This window comes from Chiloscyllium plagiosum, chromosome 32, assembly GCF_004010195.1.
Source record: "Chiloscyllium plagiosum isolate BGI_BamShark_2017 chromosome 32, ASM401019v2, whole genome shotgun sequence".
Taxonomy (NCBI): domain Eukaryota; kingdom Metazoa; phylum Chordata; class Chondrichthyes; order Orectolobiformes; family Hemiscylliidae; genus Chiloscyllium; species Chiloscyllium plagiosum.
Genome location: NC_057741.1, coordinates 28,844,073 through 28,866,444, shown reverse-complemented (window position 1 = coordinate 28,866,444; position 22,372 = coordinate 28,844,073).

Below are 22,372 nucleotides of genomic sequence, written 5' to 3'. Positions count from 1 at the left end.
CAGTGGAAGATGGAAAGTCATCCATTAGGAACATGTCCAGTCAGTGTTGTTCCCTCTTTGCGCAATGAATTACCTGTGACCCTATGGTCATGGTGATCTATAGGCTTTCCTGGCTGGGACATCCTTTAACTGTATACATCTAGGCCAAGTTGCTATTCATTTCTGCTCCTTCAATTATGCTGATTGAGATCCTTCTTTGAAGACTTTTGAGTTGTTCCTGGATAAAGACATTTAGGATTTTGGTCAAATTTGGGATATTTCTTTTTGTTGATTAGATTCCCTACAGTGTGGGAACAGACCCTTTGGCCCAACCAGATTCTGGATTAGCGGTACTGGAAGAGCACAGCAGTTCAGGCAGCATTCGAGGAGCAGTAAAATCGACGTTTCGGGCAAAAGCCCTTCATCAGGAATACCCTTTGGCCCAACCAGTCCACACCAACCCTCCGAAGTGTAACCCACCCAGACCCATTTCCCTCTGACACACCTAGCACTCTGGGCAATTTAGCATGGGCAATTTACCTAACCTGCACATCTTTGGACTGCGGGAGGAAACCGGAGCACCCAGAGGAAACCCATGCAGACACAGGGAGAATGTGTCCACACAGACAGACAGTCACCTGAGGCTAGAATTGAACCTGGTGCTGTGAGGCAGCAGTGCTAACCACTGAGCCACAATGCCATTACAGAATTCTTCTTCAGCCAAAGACTATATTAATATCTCTTGCCTGTGGCTCTTGGGAATATTTTATCCTCAGTAAAGATGAATAATTACCATCTTCAAATTTCAACCATTTGTCAAATGGAATCAATTTTAAACATTACCCCCCATTTCCCAAAGCAGTTGTAGTATGTTCACAGAGTTACCAGTTTGTCGACTGTCCATCACCAGATTTCCCACTTTATTTCCTTATCTGCATATCCTCTGTTTCTCCGTTCAGATAAAACAGGAACGAGAATGCAGCTTTCTTGTGGGCACCAACATTGGCTTTCAGTAATAGGAGCAACGTCACATTGAATCAGGTATTGAGTAGGGAGATGGTAGAGGCGGAAGAGGCTGGCAGTTTTTTGGAAACAGAAATCTTGCAAACCTCTGCCAAGCTGACCCTGTGGAGGATCTTTTGAGGTTCCTGTGTTGCCTGGGGGGGTGTCAAAAAGCCTGCACTAGGTTCACACAGTTAATTAAACTAGTTTGTGAGTTCACAAGTGTAAAATGCTCTTACAAATGCGATTTCTACTGAGGGTGGCATGGTGGTTCAGTGGTCCGCTCTGTTGCCTCACAGCAGCAAGAACCTGGGTTTAGTTCCGGCCTTGGATATATGGAGTTTGCATGTTCCCCTCGTGTCTGTGTGGGGTTTCCACCAGATGGCCTGGTTTCCTCCCACAGTCCAAAGATGTGCAGGTTAGATGCATTTGCTATGGTAAGTGCAGTGTTACAGGGATAGGCTTGGGTCTGGGTGGGATGCTCTTCGGAGGGTCAGTGTCAACTCAATGGACTGAATGGCCTCTTTCTGCGCTGTCAGGGTTCTATGATTCTATGAAGGTAGTCAAAGTTTGAGAGCATTGTTGAAAAGAGAGACATCTTACATCTTGAACTCATCAGAACCACAGCATGAATGCCAAATTTCAAAAGCTCACACCAATTTGTACAGCAGAAGAATAGGATCCTTTTTCAAAAATCTTCTGAGGCAATACCTTGGCCAATCAGAGTTGACTTGCCAAACAATCAGCATCCTTTTAAACATTCAGCAAAATTCAACTTCTGTTAACAAGTGACTATTATTGGAGATTCAAATCATGGACATTTCAACTGGAGGTATTAAAATTGATGAGGACAGCAATCTTGATCCATGCATCCATGTGGATCCCACACCTCCCAATGATCAGCCTGGTGTACCTGGTCTCATTAACCCTACAATAGCCAGATGCAAGTGGACTTCTTGATGTAAAACTTCTCATTCATTCTCTTGCCTATCACATTTGGCACAGACAAAGGCTTTGAATCCAACATCCCAAGTACTGGATCTTTAGTCCATGACCGACCATTTCTATTTCCTGGCCCAATTCCCTTATTGAGATAATCATGGACATTGTGATCTTGTCCCTGGAGGAAAATTCTTTCAGCACAGCGGGATCTAAACATATTGGAAGGGTGAGTGGTGTCCCCTTGCTTTTCTGTCAGATAATCTAGTTCTTGAATGGATCGACTGGCGATGTTTCTCATTTGACTACAAGTGGCAAAGCTCAGCTTTCAAAAAAGCCATTTCCTTCCCCACTCCCAATTTTATTTCTCTTACCCTGACGACACCAGTGGGGATCATGGGAATTCAAAACATGATTTCCTCCAATCCCACATCAGTCCCTGCTGGGTTAGTTTTATGGGGCTTAACAAGACAATGGCGTAGGTCAGAGGGAGAGAGAGAGAGAGAGAGAGAGAACAATATTATTACCCAGAATCTGCCAGCTACACTTTGTGTGGAGTGGTCCAGACCAGCAGGGGAGATTTCTGGGATCACACCCACCATTCAGCATTATATTCAGCAAAAATTGGCAAGACCCAGCTCTTTGTTGCAGTTTTCTTTTTGATTGATTTTTGACAATTTGACCCGGAGTTTATCTCTGAGCTTTCTTGAGGTGATCATGTAAATATATCTCAGTGGATTGCTGCTAATTTAAAGTCGTTGTTAGAAAGGGATCAGGAAAGAGAAGCCAGGTGACCCGTCATTTTTGACCATAAGAGCTCTCCGGTCATTTCCCATGTTTGTCTATGTGCAGTTCAGGTCCATCGTTGGTCATTATGCCTTAGTGACATTGAGACGGACGATCCATATTAAATAACAGAGGGAGCTCAATGGGCTGAATGGCCACCTGCTCCTATTTTCTACATTTCTATGTTAGAAGATTTCCTATGACCACTTTCTAGTGAAATCATAAAAGAATTGTCCAGGAGTCCATTCATAATAGAGCTGGTGATTGGAAAAATCTTCCAGTCTGCTAACATACATTTAATGAGAGACAATCCTCCCAACATGTGCCTGGGTTTGTGAGATATAACTGTGAGCAGTTGTGGTGTTTGTTCTGGGATGTGAATTTTGTAATATCATGGATATTGGTTTCCTGAGCCCATACACTAACTTGACACATACACTCTTGAAGGTTGAATGATCACGTTTTGGCAGGATGTGCACCTCCTTCATTTTCTTGCTATTAAAGTTATCTAAAAGCAGAATTTTTCAGAGGCACAGTATATTTTTATAGACTGATGTTTTTCCTCCTGGAAAGTTTACTGCAGATCTGAAACAAATTGAGTTATCTAAACCTTCACTCAATTACTTAATTGGATATACCTGTAATAAATTATTGGGATCTGAACTGGCTGCTCACATCTATAGCACATGATCCCATTGCCTTTACAATAACTGGAGTTAATGTATACTTCAGCTATGAACTCTGTGAACAATAGTGCTAATAAATCGGTTTGCAAAGGGTCTGAATGCAATTTGGACATGAGATGTGCCAGAAATGGTTCTGTTCAGGATGTTACATAATTCTTATGAAGTTGCGAGGCACAGCATATGGCCAGCGAGCAGAAAATTTTAAAATTGTATAAACAACTCCTAGAAATGTCAAGGTCCTCAGGTTCAAGTTTCCATGTTGACATTTCAAAGTCAAGACTACAGTGTCTTGGTCCCTCTTATTTATACAAGTGCCTAGTAAAGACCAACAAATAGCTACCAGCATGAAGTAAACTGTAAGATGATCTGAAGTTGAAGGGACAGACAGGGGAATAGTGATAACACTCCCTCGGCTACCAGTCGTGCAGTGATGTTTGCACAGAATTATGTTTGTGTGGGTCAGCTGCCATATGAGAATGAGAAAGAAATTTACAGTAACTCCCCACTCGTCACTCATTAAATTGCCCGATAAAAATAAGATATTAATGTAAATAATTGCCATATACAAATAAGAGAAGATCAGAATGGTTGATCCTTATTGCTTTCTGACATGTTCTACCAAGCCACTCACGGCATCAAACCTCCACAAAGAATAATGAGATCAACACATCGGTTCTCGATTATAGCAATTCAAGAGTTTAGGCTCACCTACTCCTGGCATCTAAGGATGGACAATAAATGTCAACCTTTCACCAACAATGCCCACATCCTGTGTGTGAATGTAAAAGAGAACATAGAAATGGAAACTCTGATCATGGTAAACTCTGTTAAATGGAAGTATGCAGACCAATTTGGACTTCCTCTTCAGAGCTGACAGAGTCTGATCAGATTGTTCAGGAAATGTTTTAGTTTCTGTCTTTCCATGGCCTCGACAAAAGGTATTTCCACGAGACTGTTGGTGAGAGTGTTGAAGAACTACCTAAAAGAAGTTTTTCAGATGTTTACATCAGTGCCGTGGGAGAGCTGTGTTAATGTTGCAACAAATGCTTTCCCTGATGTAAACAGACACCAGAAATCTGCTCATTGAGACTGTGTGCACAAATGGTCACCCACACAGCTCTCCGTGAGGTCCATCAGACTGGGCTACACTGCTGCACTATTGATTAGCTTCCCATTTTCCCTCATTTCACTTGACTGATTCCTGGGATGGGGAGGGTTATTTTGTAAGGAATGGTTGGACCAGCCAGGGCCTGTACCCCATTGGAGTTTAGAAGAAAGAGAATCATAGAATCTTAGAATCATACAGAATGGAAACAGAAGTTTGGTCTCACTTGGCTGTGCTGACCAGCCATTCCAGTCTGACCTAATCCCATTTGCTAGCATTTGGCCCATATCCCTCCCCCACCACTTCCTCTGGCAGCTTGTTCTGTACACACACCACCCTCTGTGTGATAAAGTTGCCCCTCAGGTCCTTTTTAAATCTTTCCCCTCTCACCTTACACCTATGCCCTCTAGATTTGGACTCCACTACCCTGGGAAAAAGACTTTGGCTATTCACCCTTTCTGTGCCCCTCAGCCTCTAATGCTCCAGGGAATGCAGTCCCAGCCTATTCAGCCTTTCCCTATAGCTCAAACTGAGAAGTGAGCAAATTGAAATGTAGAAGATCATTAGGGGACTTGAGAGAGTGCAGAAAGAACATTTCCCCTGAAGGGAGGGACAAAAACCTGAGATGCCAGTTTAAAAACAAGGGATCACCCCTTTGAGATGAAGACAAAGAGAATTTTGAACTCAAAGGATGGTGATTCTTTGGAACTCTTCCGAGACCGAGGTGAAATGAGGGTCATTGAATGCTATGATTGCAGAGGTCAATGGATTTTGACTTGTCAGTGATTATTGGGATAAGTTGTAATGTGGAGTTGAAATTAGCCATTTTCTGTGTAGGTTAATGGGGCTGAATGGTTGACTCCTAATTTATATTTTAAGACATGCTATATCTTCAAACGTTACACCTTCTGTATATCTGTAAGTGCATCCAAATTTCTGCTGTCCAGGTTCTAACATTGCAAGTCCCATTTGCCTCATCACCATAAGTCCTCAGTCCTATACCAGTGCCTCCTGGCGATGCCTCTTTTTAAAGAAATTCTCAACCTGGTTTTCAAAACCACCAAAATGTCCCCAGTCCTCCCTATCTCTATAAGCTCCTCCAGTCTGCATTGCTTGAATACTGGCTTGTTGTTCACTCCTACCTTTGGTGGCTGAGCCTTCAACTACCTCAGCCCAACAAAACTGCAGTTTCTAAATCAGTCTGACTCTTAATCAATCCTCCCCTCCTGCCAAACCTTACTGCTTCGATCGACCTTACGGTCATCTGTTCGAATATTTCCTTATGTGACTCAGCTTGTTTGTCAAAAGTCAAGAGTGTGGTGCTGGAAAAGCGCAGCAGGTCAGGCAGCATCCAAGGAGCAGGAGAATCAACATTTCGGGCAAAAGCCTAATGAAGAGCTTTTGCCCGAAACGTCATCTCTCCTGCTCCTTGGCTGCTGCCTGACCTGCTGGGCTTTTCCAGCACCACACTCTTGACTCTAATCTCCAGCATCTGCAGTGCTCACTTTCGCCTTGTTTGGAATGAGTGGGTTGTCTTATGAAGATGGATGGAGGAGAAAGTGAGGGCTGCAGATGCTGGAGATCAGAGCTGAAAATGTGTTGCTGGAAAAGCGCAGCAGGTCAGGCAGCATCCAAGGAACAGGAGAATCGATGTTTCGGGCTTATGCCTGAAGAAGGGCTTATGCCCGAAACGTCGATTCTCCTGTTCCTTGGATGCTGCCTGACCTGCTGCGCTTTTCCAGCAACACATTTTCAGCTATGAAGATGGATGGACAGGTTGGGCCAAGGTCAGCGAAGTGAGGGGCTGATTTGACTAAAGTATAAAAGATCCTGAAGGGTCTTAACAAGGTGGATGTGGAAAGGACATTTCCTCTTGAGGGTGAGAGCAAACCTAGGGGAAGCAGTTTTGAAATTAGGCACCAGATGTTTTAGAAGAAAGATGAGAAGAATTTAATTGTCTCGGTGCAACTTTGATTCAATCTGCTTCAGAAAGTGAGGTTTTTGAGTAATTTTGTGCAGAAGTCTGGACATTTTTGTTAAAAAGGAGAACCAGGGGTTATCTGGAGTGGATGAACAGGTGGGATATAAGACACCAACATATCAGTCTTATTGAATGGTGGAGCAGGTCTGAGGGCTGATTGACTCCTGCTCTGATTGCCTATGTTGTATGCTCCCATAAAAGTTGTGGGATATTTTCTTGTGTTAAAAGCATTATATAAATCCGAGTTGCGATTCAGAGGATGGAGGAGCAAAGGTTGGATGCTTCGATCAGCTTCACCCTGCTTTGTTGCTGAAGTCACGCAGAAATAGTCTAACTGGACCTCATGCACTTCCCAGAGGGAAGGGGTAACTGATGGAAAGGCCCTAAACGAGGAGAGGTGCGACTTTGTGGAAGGTTTCCTTTGGGCCATTTGAGAGCAAGAGAGAGAAAGATTAAACAGAAAATAAGCAGCCGGAGGAGTGAGGTGAAGGACAGAAATTGACTTTTCTTCCCACCACTACACTTACCCCCCACCCCACACCTCCACCACCACTTCCCAGAATAAGAGGGCAGAGAGAAAACGATGTGCACAACACCCAAGACTCTGAATGAATCCTTTCCTGAAAAAAAACCCCACAGAATCACTGCCTTCCAGCCAGGCAAAGTGCCCTGTCAACCCAGTTAATGAAACTATTTTTAGAATATTTAAAAATAAAGAAAATCAATAGGCAGGAGTATTGAACATCTGCTGAGTCTCCCAGAGATAATTTGATTTAAAATTAGCCTCTCTGTGTGATGGGTAGTGAATGATAAGACTATGATACTCGCAAGGCCAATAAAAGACAACAGCTTGTGGATGGAATAAAAGATTGAATCAGTTAAAAATAACACAGTGTATCATTGGGAAGGGCTGCAGTGCAGACAAGCTAAAGGGTGGGAGTCCTTTATACTGCATAAACAATGATGTTGTTCAACAGTCCAACAGTTCTGTGACCTTGGATTACACAAATGTCACGACAGTAATCAAACCTATGAAATAAATACCATTTTCTGGAACCCATTTCAACTTCATTTGGATCCTTTACACAGCCCTGTGTGTCAAGGGTACAGTGGATCCTTGTTGAATCCATTTAAAATAATTGAGTCATGCAACGTAGAAGGGTACAGCATTGGCAGTATAAACTTGATTGGCCGAAGGGCTACTTTTATACAGTATGATTTTAAGGGGGTCATAAATTGTGCACTTGCAAATCTCTCTGATCCGAAACTCAATGCTTGCACTGAATTTACCAATGGCCAAGAGTTGCTGGTTGCATGACCGAGTAGTCTATAGTCTGTTCTCAGTTTCTCGACTTTCTGGAGTCAAAGGTTTGAATCCCACAACTGCTATAGATCCATTCTGTTTCTGGACTGTAGCGGTTATCAAATGTGCCTCACACATGAATCCCTGGTTTGAAACCAATAATAAAGGTCTCCTGTATCGCAATAGTACTGTTCCTACTTCTGACCAGCACATCCACATTCAAATTCGATGAGAGCCAGAATCTTGTCAGAAGTTGATAAAAAGTATCTTGAAGACATCACCACCATCTCTGATTGATGATACTTGTAATTGATCTAGCAACAGTGTTACTGGAATCTTTTTCGCAGAAATATGTTTTACTCTCACTCCTTTTTTGTCAGTGAGGCTGACGTGAATAGTTTGGTTTCTGTTTTGTTGTTATTCCTATCATTGTATAACAAAGGTATTAAGCTGAGGTCTTCACCACCCGATTATGTATCATTTGAGTTGTAATCTCTTGCCCGGATAATGCAAATGTGAATTTGCATTGAACATGGCCTGTTGCTGGTATCAAATGGCCTATAGTGGTTGTCTGACATTGGTTGAAGCTCTGAGACAGTGAAATGTAACTGGAACTGACGTGGAGTAAAGGGTGAAGCATATCTTTACTTTAAGAATGGCAACAGAGAATGTGCAGAAGGAGCTGTCAGAGTGGTGTGATCTGGAACCTGAGCCCATAAAGATCCAGAAGAAGTTTTCTCTGACCATCCCTTGTCTGTAGTCATATAGTCTGTTAATGTTAATTTACAATAGTGTAGACCTGATCTTGCTACAACTGGAGCTATAAAAGGTCCAGATTGGTGTGGTCACACTGATTATCAAATTCCTCAAAGGTAATTCCTACAGCAGTCCGTCACAGTCCAGGCGATGAATGTGAGTAGATGAAATACTGTAAAGACAAGCCAAAGGCCATCAGGGAATCCCAACAATTGGTAAACCACGGTGCCAGAAGGTGAGTTGCTGCAAAACCTGACCAACTCTCTATACCTACCATTATCTGCCTTTCCATGTGGTACATATCAGCAAGACAGTCAGCTGGCTAGCCAGATAACCTACCTGGCCATGAATGGGGAATGTGTTGTATTGTTCACACACTATGTTGGAAGGACTTGTCCTCTGAAGACATACAGGATCCATCGCTCATTGTAGTACATCTCCAGCTTACAGAAATTGTAGGCCCCAGTTCCACTGCTAGTCCAGCCTGCGATCCCCAATCTAAGCTGCCAGGCCTTATAGAACAGGCCCTGGTATAGCTCCCTTCCCAAGTGTCTGCATGAAATAGTTCAGAAGATAGATGCTATTGCTCCAGAATGTTCCAGAAAGTGAAGCTTTGTTTCATCACACACCCACCTCGATGGAGTCACTGGGAAGGAAAGTGGACAGGGGACAGAGGTATTTAAAATTATGAAGGAAATGGAGAAAGAAGCTCGGTAGAACCTGTGCACATGAGAGGAAGTGTGCAGGACTAGAGGATACTGATATACAGTACAGTGATTGATGAAGAAATCGGGGGTAACATGAGAAAAATCTTGGTTAGGATCTAGGAGTCTGCTTGGAATTTCATTTTTGTCAGATATTTTTAAAACGAATGTAAATCATTACTCATGAAAAGGGTTTTAGCATTCTTTTTTGAGGTAATTGAGTCAAGAGATTATGTGTTAAGACATTTCTGTCGTGACACAGTGTAGAGATTCAAAACAGTTTATACAACTGCCAAATACTCTCCTCTGGTTATCTACTTTGACTATGTTCATAAATAATCAAAATTAAATCTATCTTAGTCAGTTATTTAAATGGCACTCATTACTGGTGTGGTGTGCTGTTCTTGTGCAAGTCATCCATTATTAGCAAGTATTATGACGTTCATCAAAGGTTCTCATTGTAAAAGTCAAAGAAAAAAAGGTTAAATCTTCTACATGTCTTATTTGTTCCCATAAGCCACACAATAACTTGCAAATTTCTTTCTCGACGATAGATTTGAGCTTTTACACAGGGGAACTACACAGGAACAGGATGACGCCATTCGGCCCTTTGAGTTTGTTCCACCATTTAGTGAGCTAATCTGAGACCTAGCTCTATTTGCCTACCTTTACTCTTTATTCCTTCATACCTTTGGCTGTCAAAAAGATCTGTCAGTCCAAGGTGAACGTTAAGAATTTATCTGGCATCAGTTGCCATTTGTGGAAGACAAGAAGGCAGATATATTTCTCATTCCTGGTCCCACTAGCCACAGAATGATCCCAAACACTTGAGAGGTAATAGAGCTATGAGCTTTGAAGCAAAAAACACATAGAAACAAAGGAACTCAGGAGCAGGAGGAGTCCAAAGATTTATTGACCAGTCACCTAAGCATTGGTGCTGCAATAAATGGAAACACAACTAAAAGATGAAGAACAAAAGTTATAATCACGAATAATCAAAATAACAAAACCTTGCTCAACCAAACCTACTGAATGTTTTGCGGAGGTAACAGTGGGAATACAGAGTAGTTGTAATTTATCTGGATTTTCACAAAGCCTTTAGTTAGCTTCCAGTTATTGATCAGTGAATAAGATCAGAGGATGTGGAGTCAGGGACAAATGGCAGAAAGGATTGCTAGTTGGGTTTAAGGCAGATGGTGGGAATAAAAGATTGGTTGTTCAGAGTGGCAGATGGTGGAAATTGATATTTCTCAAGGATTAGTGATGGGACTGGAAATGGCAGCCAATGCTTCCTCTAAGTGTGAGAGACAGGTTACTTCAGGAACTGACTCTGAGCTGGCTGACCACAGCCAGTGAACTGTGCATGTGTGAATAAAGGGGGAACTTGGTGATGGGACACCAGTCTCTGTGCAGTTATTTCAGGACTACTGCTGTTTACAGTTTATATTAATAATTCAGACATACCCAATTAAAAGCACAACTTTAAATTTTAGAAATGATATCAAATTTAGGGGCAAATGCAGAAATTCCTGGAAATTCTCAGGAAGGCTGGAAGCATCTGTGAAGAGAAATCAGAGTTAACATTTCGCGTCCAGTAACCTTTCTTCAGAACTGATGGTAAATGGGAAAAAGTTGTTTTTTTTAATGAAGAAAATAGGGTGGGGGGGAAGGGGCTAAGGTGGGGGGGAAGGGGCTAAGGAGTAAATGATGTGTCGAGAAAGAGCCCAGAAAGAGAGAACAGTTAGGCAGACAAGGAATGGATAATAATCAGCCTGGGAGAATGAATTTCCCAAATTTAGGGGGTAGTCAACTCTAAGGAGGACTGCAACAATATGAGTTGGCATCAATAAACTTACAGAATGGGCAAATACTGACAAATGAAGTTCAACACAGAGGTAATGCATACTTATTCGAAGATTAGGAAGCCACTTAATTGGAGGTAAAAGTTCAATATGGTAAAAGGAATCTCAGAATACAAATAGACCAGTTCCTAAAAGTTGTACCACTAGTCAGCTAGGCCATTAAAAGAAGCAAACAGGAACTTTATTTCTCGGGTGAAGAGAAATTGTGCTTAATATTATCAAATCTAGGTTAGATCATTCTTGGAGTAAGGCATACGATTTTGATCACTAATATTAAAAGTGTAAAGTCACCTACTCTTTCATTAGAGACTGGTGACTACTGATAGTATTACTTGGTCACCACACCTCAGCTGAGGGGAGGGGTTCATTGTAACCTGAACCAGTGCAAGAATTGGACCCACACCATTGGTGTCACTCTGCAGTGCAAACCAGCTATCCAGCCAACTGAGCTAACCAAATCCCCAACTCTTTTCCCATCTATTCCCCCTTGAGATTACATTTGTAAAATATCAATTATCATTGCTAACTGAGTGCGTGATCAGAAACAATAGCTGAGCTAATTACCAGGTCAGAAATTGGCTATCTGAAAGAAGACAGAGGGTGGTTGTTGATGGGAAATGTTCATCCTGAAGTTCATTTACTAGCGGTGTACTGCAAGGATCGGTTTTGGGTCCACTGCTGTTTGCCATTATAAATGACCTGGATGAATGTGTAAAAGGATGGGTTAGTAAATTTGCGGATGACACTAAGGTCAGAGGAGTTGTCGACAGTGCTGAAGGATGTTGCAGGTTTCAGAGGGACAGAGATAAGCTGCAGAGCCGGGCTGAGCGGTGGCAAACGGAGTTTAATATGGAAAAGTGTGAGGTGATATACTTTGGAAGGATCAACAAGAATAAAGGGTACTGGGCTAATGGTAAGATTCTTGGCAGTGTAGATGAGCAGAGAGATCTTGGTGTCCGTGTACATCGATCCCTGAAAGTTGCCGCCCAGGTTGATATGGTTGTTAAGAAGGCACACGGTGTGTTAGCTTTTATTGTTAGAGGGATTGAGTTTTGGAGCCATGAGGTCATGTTGCAGCTGTACAAACTCTGCTGTGGTTGCACTTGGAGTATTGCATATAATTCTGGCCTCCGTATTACAGGAAGAATGTGGAAGCTTTGGAAAGGATTCAGAGGAAATTTACTGGGATGTTGTCTGGTATGGAGAGAAGGTCTTATGAGGAAAGGTTGAGGGACTTGAGGCTGTTTTCATTAGAGAGAAGAAGGTTGAGAGGTGACTTAATTGAGACATATAAGATATTCAGAGGGTTAGATCAGGTGGACAGTAAGAGCTTTTTTCCTTGGATGGTGATGGCCAGCATGAGGGGACATAGCTTTGAATTGAGGGGTGTTAGCTACAGGACAGATGTCAGAGGTAGTTTCTTTACTCAGAGAGTAGTATAGGCGTGAAATGCCTTGCCTGCAATAGTAGTAGACTTGCCAACGTTAAGGGCATTTAAATAGTCATTGGATAAACTTATGGATGAAAATGGAATAGTGTAGGATGGATAGGCTTCAGATTGGTCCCACAGGTCGGCGCAACATCAAGGGCCAAAGGGCCTGTACTGCGCTGGTATGTTCTATGTATTTCTGGTTTTGGTGAGGAGTGCAGTACTGTCAGAGGTGCTTTAGTTTTGGATGAGATGTTAAGCTGCATCCAGGTAGATGAAGAAATTTGATGGCACTAAGTGAAGGAGAGATGGGGGTTCTTCTTGGTGCCTTTAAAGAATCTGTCAACCAGTACCACTATACAGACAGCATGCTCATTACCTATTACAGTTGAATCTTGCTGTGCACAAGTTGGCTGTATTACAACAGAGATTGAGCTTCAGGAAGTATTTTAGTGCTGTAAATAGGGAATCAGAGATGTCCCTGGTTGTACAAGATGTTGAACTATTGGAAGTCTTCCTTTTCCTTTTGTTGGGTGAGAAGTGAATATTCACCAGGGCAAATGGGCAAGTCCCAGTTATCTTTCAAATATTGTCATTGGCTCTTTCTCCATAACATGTGATTGCCACTTATGCAGTGAAAATGGAAGCAAGAGGAGGTAAAATACTAACAGCAGCAATTTAAAAGTAGGCAATTTTGGAATGCCATTTGATGAATAGTTGTGAAGGAGTCTTACATCCATGAGTCTGGACTGATTGGGTACTTAGAATGTTGACTTTATAAAGTGTAAAAGAGGAGTCATACTCAGACCAAAGAATTAAAATTGGTTAGTCAAACATCAACATTTGATAAAATGCTTAAACATTGGAGAAAATTCAAAGTTCATTTTCATAAAGAGATGAATCATCAGGATATTCCAAGCAATTGGTCATGCCTCACAAATCTGGAGTTTTCAGAGCGACACCGGTATGTGAGGACTAGCAAGTGGACATGATTTATATGGACTTCTGAAAATGTTCCACTTTATAGGTCCCCTGCTGATCATACTATGTGTGAATATATAAAACAGAATTCTTCCTCTAGATAAGCGTATAATTAGAGTAACAGAGATGGATATCATTCAAATGGGTTTTGACAAATTAAGAGCAAAGAATAGACCAGAAGAAATGCTTTATATTCAAAATATGTAATCACTCTCAAGATCCAGCTGAAAGAGAATTCATTATCAACATATTTAAGGTTCCTGCATGAGCATGCATTATAATTGGCCACCTTCTGGTTACCTGAAAATTTGCCCCCCCCCCCCCCCCCCACCCCCACCTATCATTCTCAGCAACCTCTGCTCACTTTAGTTATGATTTGCATGCGTTCTACAGCAACCTCCTTCACTTTAATCAGAACAAGACTCGCAGGCAGCAACTTGATAGGATGTCTCCAAATACTTTGAGGAAATGGCATTTAGGGCACTACCCAAGCCAACGACCTGTGCTGGGATAGTGTCTCTAACATGGATAGATTCTCCAAGTCATTTAAAATTAAATGGGTGCCAAACTAAAATGAAGAGGAGATTTTTAGAAATTCTTTCTTGGGATAGAAAAGCCGGGGCAATTTGTTGTCTGTTGTTGCCCTTGAACAGAATGGCTTGCTAAGCTAGTTCAGAGGGCAGATGAGAGTCAGCCATATTGTTGTGGGTCAGCCTTTGTAAAGGCAGGACATTTCTTTCTCTAAAGGGCATTAGTGAACCAGATTAAACAACAACCTATGACGGTTTCAAAGTCACCTTTACTGAGATGCACTTCAAATTCCCCATCTTTATTAATGGAATTTAAATGCCACCTACTGTCACAGTCGGACCATTTAACCCAGACCTCCAGATTACTTCTCCAGTGACATTGCCACCATCTCACCTGACACTTTATATTAATGAGTTACTGTAGTGTGGGTCTGCCCTGTTCAGAAGGGAATTCCAGGATATTGACTCAGACACAGCGAAGAAGCAACAAAACAGTTCCAAATCAAAATAATGTGTGATTTAAGGGGAACTAGTGGGTGGTAGTGTTGCGTTGTGCTGGTCTGCTTTCCCATCTATGAGGTAGGTTTGGAAAATGATGAGACCTTGGTGAGTTGCTAAGCTTCATCTTGTACATGGTGCATACACGCTGCTGCCACTCTGCAGTGGGGATTAGGTGGTAGATGGCACTCCAGTGAAGTGGGGTATGTTGTCTGGATGGTGGGAAGTTGCTTGAGTGCTGTTGTAGTTGCACTCATCCAGGCAAGTGGAGAATATTTTGTCAGATTCTTAACTTGTGCTTTCAATGTAATGGGTAGGGGATGGGATGTGCAGAGTCAGGAGATGAGTTCATACCCACTGAATACCCAGCCACTAAGCTGGCCTGGTCACTACTATATTTATGTGGATGGTCTACTTCAGTTTCTGCTCAACAGCATCCCATAGGATATTGATGTTCCATGAAATTGCTGTGGTAATATCGTTGAGCGTTATTGGAGCTGGTTAGATTCTGTCCAGTCGGAGATGGCCATTTTCTGGGGTTTCTGTGGTCTGAATGTAGTTTGCTTCTTATCAATCCAAACCTGAAGGATTTCCAGGTCTCATTGCTGGAGGACCTGGACAGCTCCTTCACATGAGAAGCTGAAAATAGAAATTATTGGCTTGATCACAGAGGTGGGTTTTAAGAAGATGAGAGAACTGGAGAGACAGGGAGATGTTTGGTCATGGGATTGGAAGCTGATTTTGCTCAGTAAGTGCAGAGATGAGGAACAGGCAAGATTTGACACAGAAGAGATAGGAGCTACAAAGATTATAGGTGGACTGACAAGGGCAGAGAATCATAGAATCCCCACTGTGCATCTAGAGGTCATTCAGTCTATTAAGTCTGCACTGACTCTCTAAAGAGCTTCCTAGCTAGACCCACCTGCGAAGCACAACAAACAAAACTAATGTCATTTACAAAATACCTTGCAAGAACTGTAACAACAACTACATTGGACAAACAGGTAGAAAACTAGACACTAGAATACATGACTCACTCTCACTAGTATCCTTACATACAGATGAGGAAGGACACCACTTCGACTGGGACAACACATCCAACCTAGGGCAAGCTAAACAGAGGCATGCATGAGAATTCCTAGAAGCATAGCATTCCAACCAGAACTCTATCAACAAACACATTGACTTGGAACCTATTTACCACCCTCTGAGAAAAAGAACAGGAAATGACATCACCACAGGAAATGACATCACCAACCCAAAGAAACCTAAACACATTAATAGAAAGCGGGCCATGCCACCAGTACTTCATCTGGAGGCTCTCTGATGATGTTACCTAGTATGGTGATGAAACATCTACAAACCAACCTTCCAGCTCAGTGAGCAAGCTTACATCCAGAGTATCCATTGAGCTACAAATCTTCTCAATGAATCTGCTGCCTTTGTCCATCTAGGTGATAGAAGTCATGGGTTTGAAAGGTGCTGTCAGAAGAGTTAATACAGTGCATCTTGTAGATTTTACACATGAGTGTAGTTTGTTGGTGAAGTGAGTGAATATTGAAGATGGTAGATGGGATGCCAATCATGCAAGCCAGGTGGTAATACAAAATGGGAAAAAAAATGAGATTAGAAATATAGTTTCAAAGACAACATAAACATTGCTTCAAGTTTCATGGAAGGGAGTGGGGACACCACTGTTTCCCAGGAAAAAGACTCCTGTACTCAGTAATGTTTACCTTGGTTATTTTTTAATCCTCAATCCACACATCTAGAACAGATTAGTTGATCATTGTCATATTAGTTTGTAAGAATACTTAAGGCGTTCAGCAGGACCCACCAATTAACTGGCCATTGAGGATCACAGAATTTCCTGTGAGTGGCACATACTCCTCACCCAAATTTGGTTGTTAATACCCCAGTTCCCAAGAAACAGCAATGCATAACAACCAACACTGCCAAAGCCCAGTAAGTCTCTTATTCATTGTATTGAAAATAATTAACATTGACATATAATTTGGCACTCCTTCCGCATAAGACTGCTGAAATAACAACTCATGGATACATAAGTCATAATGATTAGTGAAATATGGACTAGTTCTCATAACTCTAAAAAGCTCATTAACAGGAATGGGCATTTAACATACTGCTAGATATCTTTGGCGTGTATGTAAACATGTATCTCACACTGTTTTCGAACTATCTCCTCCAAACTGTTGTGCAGAACCCTAGCTAATGAGGATTAATCTACAAGGAAGGAGGAATCCTGAGAGAGTCCTCACTGTAAATCTGTTGGTCAGATTACAGGGAAAAGAATTTGAACAACGAACTATAGTTTTCATGAATTCTTCTGTTACGTGCTCTGAACAACCCAAAGCAATGCTGATTCCATGAGAATGCAGCAAAGCTTCATAAAACAGATATATCTTTGAAACCAAACCACTTTCTGACTGTAAGTTAGCACAAAGTCTTTACTGCTGCAGTGCTCAGATTACCCTTAGTTTCAGTACTGACCCAGGTCACACCAATAAAATCTGGCTCAAATCACTAAAGTGCACCACATTCTGTTCAGGTGCTATGCTTTAATAATTAACATACAATGTACTTGCATCTTTACTTTGTCCTGTTTAAAAATTGAAGATGATACCATTTGTGGAAGTGTAGCACAATCTTGCAAGAGCAAACTTTCTGTTGCAATAAGTCATGTGATGCACTTGAGACATTGGTCAGACCTTTCCGAAGGTTTTGGTGCAACTATGACTGTACAGTGGTATCCGAGGAAATTCATGATGAACAGATTCACACAGAAATGTCACCAGATGTCCTTGATCTTGTCCACTGGTCCTGAATTTTGATCATCATAACCACATTTAGCTCATTGATATAACACTGCTCACTTCAAAAGACCAAAGTAATTCAAGTTCCCTGTTCTGCACCTCCTGATGTTGCTTGGCTTACTGTGTTCTTCCAGCCTCCTGTTTGTCTATTCCCTGTGTTTGTAGCAGTTCTACTTAAAGGAAAAGACACGGGTAAATGTAAGTAAGATGTTTCCCCTGGTTGCTGAATCTACCACTGGTGTGCCCTATTTAAAAATGGGGAGGATGCACTTATGTCCATATGGTGAAAAATTATTTTACTCCAAGGGTTGTGAACTTTTGGAGTGCTCTATCACTAAAGCCACTGGAAGCTCAGTATTTGAGTATGCGTAAGTAGAGATTGATAAATTTAAGATTACCAATTGTGTTAGAGTGATGGGGTGAGTAAGACGCATTGAGGTTTTTGAACATTCATGATTGTATTTAATGGGGGTGGGGGATGGGCAGGCTCAATGGCCTATTCCTGTTGCTATGTTCCTATTCCACACCTTTTAAGGCACGACCTGAAGTCTCTCTGTTTCTGTATTGTTTTATTACATTACTTTCTTTTATTCTCCTTACTGAAATCTGTGCTATATTTTCTGTACCTTTGACTTTTATGACTGTTACATTAAAGAGTGCAAATCCACTATAAATGCATTGTTTTTTAAAAATGCCATGGTTAATGTGCATAAATGATGGGTTTATGGCTTCTAACTTCAGTTTTCATTGTATCACTAAGGTCTGGTGATACTAAAGGATGAAAGCTACTGCACATTCCACATTTTCCTCAGGACCCTGTTTAGCTAATTCCATTGTCTACAATCTATCATTGAAGATCAGCAGTGATAAGGTTTTCTCCTTTGTCTGTTGACTGTGAACAATACAACTCAAAAACTAACAGAGGGATTTCAGATAGGAAATGGTTCGAGGAAGAATCCATTGGTTTTGACAAAAGTGTGGAATCAGATTCAAATCTTGGAATTCTTTGAAATGATGCATTAACATTGAAAGACAGGACAAACTGACATTTCTTAGAATCTTGGAGGGTTGTTTTCTTGAAACTTATTGATTGTTTTTGAAGATTGTTGATGTTCTCAGCTGCTGTAGTGCAATTTGTCAGAGCTGTGAAATATGAGCAGGACCTTCAGAGCAGGTTGTTGAACGTGATTGGTCTGAAACTTCAATGAGATGGAAGTTCTTAATGAAAGTATTTCTTTCCTCAACTTTGTACTTACAAAGCACTAGTAAGGCAGAATAAGTCTGTGTAGTGGTAATAAAATTGACTTAATGCTATGTGGCAGAAGTATGCAGTTCACTGAGTGCAGTTATTTTAATGTTCTTTTTAGTATTCCAATGTACACAAATCTTAGGAAATTTGGGCACAACATGCTACAGGCAAGATAGGTGAGCAAAATTGATGTAAATCTCAACATAGTTTCAGTAGAAGTATGCTTTCAGAAACTAGCCATCAATCTAAGAAACTTTGTGTATTGTTCCGGTATGTGTCTTTGAAATGAGACAAGTGATTTGGTCTCCTTCCTGCCTTATAAGCCGTGGATAGCATATAGCAACAGTATGGATTAAAAATAGCATTAATCAAGCTGCCGATACAGTGCCCCTCCAGATTACATTTATCAATTCACTATAATTGTAATGTCTGCAGAAATACATTATGTGCATAGTGAAATTCTTGCAGCTCATTCACAATAGAGTCAATTATGAACTTATGATTCCTGCCCAAGTGACACAGTGACTAGAGGATTGCACTTTTCCACAGGCCTGATTTGTCTGTATTTAATTAACACTCTGAAGTAACAGGGGAATGAAAAGGCATGTTTACTGAACAGGGACAATGACGATTGCGAACATTCATGTTGTAGATTATGTCAGGGGCACTGTTTTGAGATCTCACCAGCTAATCTTCAGAGGGTACTGAAAGAGCCAGAAGCACTTCTGTTGCTCTGGGTTCCACTTTATATAATGAGCAGTTATTTTCATAGCAGCACATTATTATGCAGTTGAGAATTGTTTAAATATTCTACTCATTCAAATGCCCAGGCCTGTCATGCACCAGATGTTGTTTTTTGATGCTGAGGTTGACTTGTAACTTCCCTCTGCAGTGGATGAGTGAGCCACTCAGTTACGGGTAACTAGGGATAGGAATTAAATGTTGATCTTCATTGCCAGCAATGCTTAACATGCTGAGGAGAGATTGTTTTCAGTTAAGTTACAGTTTAATTCTGTGTCCCTTAAAAGGCTGGCCCTGTAATTGCAGTTACTGTAATGCTTTCCAAATGTAATTGCGTTGTTACCATTTTCTTGCGAATATAATTTCAGTTTAAAATAAAAGCTTACATGAAGTGAAAATGCTTTATTTTTTCTGGATCTGCCCAAGTCTTTCGGAGATCAAATAACTAATACTTGTGAATCTTCTAGTGCAGTCAGGAGAGAGTCACCCTGAGGCATTTCATAAGCCAGATCTTTACGACAATGTGATTTGCTTTTAAAATCTTTAATCTGTTGGAACAAATGATCATTTAGCTAAATTGAATAAGCACAGTGCAGTACAAAATATTTTTATATCACATCCTTCTATATGTTTCACCACTTTTGTTATATTTGAAAACAAATTGTCAAATCTTGACAAATGATTCTATTTTCTATTTACAATCATGACTATCATTGCCCATAATGTAATAAAGCCTCAGGTCTTTAGTGTAGGAGCTTGATGAAGCTTCCACTGCATTGTCTGGTTTTAATGAGGCACTTTAGGAGAACACAACACAGCTGGTGACTCCTCTACAAACAGCCAATTTTCTTTTAAGGAAAGCACTGTCGATCTGTTAGCCCTGCTTACAAGTGGAACCCTAAGCAAAACTAAGAACTGCTGCTCATGTGATATCATGAGCCAGTACCTTATGATGAGCATCTTTAACACTGTCTCACTACATTGATGTGGCTGAGCTGTGTATCATCTTGGCTCAGTTGGTGCTGCTTTTACCTCTGAGGCAAAGGATTGAATATTCAGTGCCTATTGCAGGAATTGGACACACAGTCAGATTCCCAATACTGTTGTATGTAGGTAGGGTGTTTATCCACTGGAAAAGGTACTGGAATGCATATGAACTCTTGAGCAATGCTAATTCATAGGAGCAGAAATAACCAATTTGCCCAGTGAACCCTGGCGCTGAATACATTGAAAGCAGGTTGAACGGATGCCTGAGCTGTCACAGGGTCATACAGCACAGAAACAGAACCAATCATCCATGCCAACTGAGTTTCCCAAACTAAGCCGGTCTCACTTTCTTGCGTTTGGCACATATCCCTCTAAACCTTTCCTGTTCATGTACCTGTCCAAATGCCTTTTTAAATGTTGTAACTGTACTTGCATCTACCACTTCCTCTGGCAGTTCATTCCACACACAAACCACTCTCTGTGTGAAAAAGTTGCCCCTCAGGTCCCTTTTAAATCTTCTTTAAAGATAACTCATGGTTTGCAAAGCTGGTGACATATTTAAGAATGATTGTGGGTGTATGTATGTGTGGCTATCTTTTACGTGCAGCGCAGTGCTAAGCTGTAAAGTGTAACACCATCCAAACTGTCACCCATGGTAAATGCATTTGCACATCAGGAAGGCACTACAAAACAGTCGATTTCCAAAGAATTGTCAACATATATTCGCAAGGAGTGAAATCTTGCTTTTCCCTGGAACAGTATCTTCAATTTTGACTTCAAAGCTCATTCATCATTACAGAAGTCAACCATCTCTTAGCCAGATGGGGAATTGAGCAGGAGTGGGGTAGGGTGGTGGTGAGGTTAAGTCTGTCTAAGTGTTATTTACAGAACTGTGTCAATGTTCTGGTGAGAGGAAGAGGGCCTTTCAATCTAACAGCTTTGACAACTGCCCACCTCAATTACTCGCTTGGGCCTGCTTCCAAGTTCTGGGCCAGCATCACCCATGATGAAAATAACTCGAATCGACAGTGCAGGAGTAGGGATCATGACACTGGGAAATGTGCATCAAGGATGAAAAGCCTCTTGACACTATGTCAGTTGCCTTTTACATCACCTTATCACTCACAAACATTTGGTGCAGTTTTCTGACATGGTGACAACACTTCAAAAGTAATTGTTGGTTTGGAAGGCCCTCTTAAACACTGTCTTTTTCATGGAATTGCTGGCATTTCGACTTGTCCAGCTTCCCTTTGTTGGGTTTTTGGAATTCTCTTCTGCAAAGAGCCGTGAATGCTCAGCCATTCATTGTATTGAAGGCTGAGATTGATGGCTTGTTGCACCCTAAAGGAATGAGGGACTTGGGGATCAGGCAAGAAAGTGAAATTGAGGTGAAACTGAAACCTTACTGAATGGCAGACTGTCCTCCTCTCAATTCTTACATTTAGAGCCAGAAAAAGGCAGCAGATGTTAACCTAACGGTATATAAGATGTAACTCTGTCAATTGTCACTTTATGTTGGCCTTTGGAGTCAGGTGGGAGGGGGATGGGGCTGGTGGGAAGGGAATGCCATAGGTAGATGAAGGTGGGGGTGAACGAGATAGGTCGGAGAGGAGGTGAAGTGGATAGATGGGAAAGAAGATGGATAAGAGGGCGGTGCCGAATTGGAAGGTTGGATCTGGGATACCTCCGTCTACTATTGCATTCCCAGTTACCATCCCCACCCCCCGCACCTCTCCCCTCCCACACATCTCTCAGCCCCCTTGGACCACCCCCTCATTCCTGTTGAAGAGCTTGTTGTCGAAATGTTGACTCTTCTGCTCCTCAGATGCTGCCTGACCCACTGTGCTTTTGTAGCACCACACTCTTCGACTCTGATCTCCAGCATCTGCAGTCCTCACTTTCCTCATTGGAGTTAGTTGCTAAACAAGTGATACCCATTGAAAAACACACTTTGTTGGAATTTCCAAAGTGCACCGGAAAGTTCATTAAGAAACTAGAGGAATATTCTTCAGGGTTTAAA